At 38.3% G+C, this 1,583-nt stretch overlaps 1 non-coding gene across 1 annotated transcript; it reads right to left on the bottom strand.

Moving 5' to 3' along the window:
- Positions 1 to 730: 730 nt before the first annotated feature.
- LOC123838011 (U6 spliceosomal RNA) lies at positions 731 to 837 on the bottom strand. The gene has a single exon (XR_006789355.1). It is a non-coding gene; the product is annotated as a U6 spliceosomal RNA (small nuclear RNA).
- Between the last annotated feature and the right edge of the window lie 746 nt (positions 838 to 1,583).

Below are 1,583 nucleotides of genomic sequence, written 5' to 3'. Positions count from 1 at the left end.
GACATGGCTTCATTAAATTTTAACGGGAAGTAAATTTCATTGCAACCAAACTCTCCCATACTCCACACCACCCTCCAAGCCCCACCCCTGGGGAAATTTCTCTGTAGCAAGGAAGAGCACATCTTCAGACTTCTTCCTTTCCATTTTTAGGGATTTGTGTGGTAGCGGGCCCTCTTTAGAATTGGGTGATCTTAATGACAAAGCTCTAACTTCAAAGCTTCTGCCATTTTTCTGTGGGACTGAAGTGGGGGACCTAGAGTAGAAGGTCCATCTGTTCCTGTGTTTAGCTGAACACTTTGATCAGATGATGGTAATGCAAAGATAAGCCTGGAATTTTGCTTGGGGTAAAGGGGAAAAATCTGCACTGATCCACAACAAAGTAATGGGGTTAGGAGTGTGTAGGCCTGCAGTTAGGGGAAAAACATGATGAAGATGAGCTCTACAGAACAGGTTACTGAGGAAGCCAAAACAACAGTTTATCTAATTTTGTTTGTTTTGTTCTTTTTATGCAGAGGACCACGTAATCACAGGCCCCTGATTCAGGTGCAGTGGGGGCACGGAAAGGGACCTGGCTGTTTCCAGTGTGGGCCTCTGGGGTGTCTGCAGGACCCCTGTTACTTCCAACACACCCCTCTTGCCCTGGGTGCTACCAGGTCCTTCCTCAGCTTGGGGAGCCAACTGAGTGCAGCTTTTGTTTTTTCAGGTGACAGCTCTGGACCCCATGAGGGTTACAAATCTGGAACACTTCACGAATTTGCCTGTCATCCTTCCGCAGGGGCCATGCTAATCTTCTTTGTATCATTCCAATGTTAGTATATGTACTGCCAAAGCGAGCACCAGTTTATCTAATTTTTAAAAATTAAATAGATACATACATACATACATGAAACAGATGTCCTTCACTTTAGTCAAACATTATGCTCAAAGGGATTTTTAAAATCAAGTCATTTTTTTGGACATTTGGGGCATTCCTATTTCATGGTAAAAACTTATACGGTGAATGACCAATCACCCTGTATCTATATTATTTTTTATTAGACTAGGTTTCCTTTTAGGTTTTCTTTAAGTGAGGAACCCCCAATACAAATGCTTTTTTGTATTTATACATTCATATATGATCTAGTTTAATTTTCATTTAATTTAATTAACATTTGCATTAAATGTTAACTTCAGATGTCAGTGGAGAAGATAAAGGTAGACACTAACTGTAACATTAAAAACAGTCTGTATTTTATGTCTGAACACGTATCTGATATAGACATCTGCATGAAAAATTGCAAATTTGGATATCAAAATCAGTAGCTATGTAGAAAGTTCTATTTTTCTCATTTCTAATATTAGGAAGTTATATGGCAAATAAGAATAGTTATTAAACATGTTTGCAGTTTCTTCTAGTAATTTGAATAGTAACACAGAGAAGTATTCCTACAGGGTCTTCATTGCTGTTTTTGGTTTCCAAACTGAGGTTTGACTATACCAGAAATCTGTTATATTATTGATAATGATTGAGCTAGACAGAATTAAATCATTTCACTAGTATAACTGGGTCTTCTAATCACTTAATTAAACTGATCTTGATTGGT

Source organism: Mirounga angustirostris, unplaced genomic scaffold (assembly GCF_029215605.1).
Source record: "Mirounga angustirostris isolate CCGP_5_RB_7025 unplaced genomic scaffold, mMirAng1.0.hap1 SCAF_8, whole genome shotgun sequence".
NCBI classification, from domain to species: Eukaryota; Metazoa; Chordata; class Mammalia; order Carnivora; family Phocidae; genus Mirounga; species Mirounga angustirostris.
Note: the sequence above shows the minus strand (reverse complement) of the source record. Positions and strands in the feature narration are given on the sequence as shown.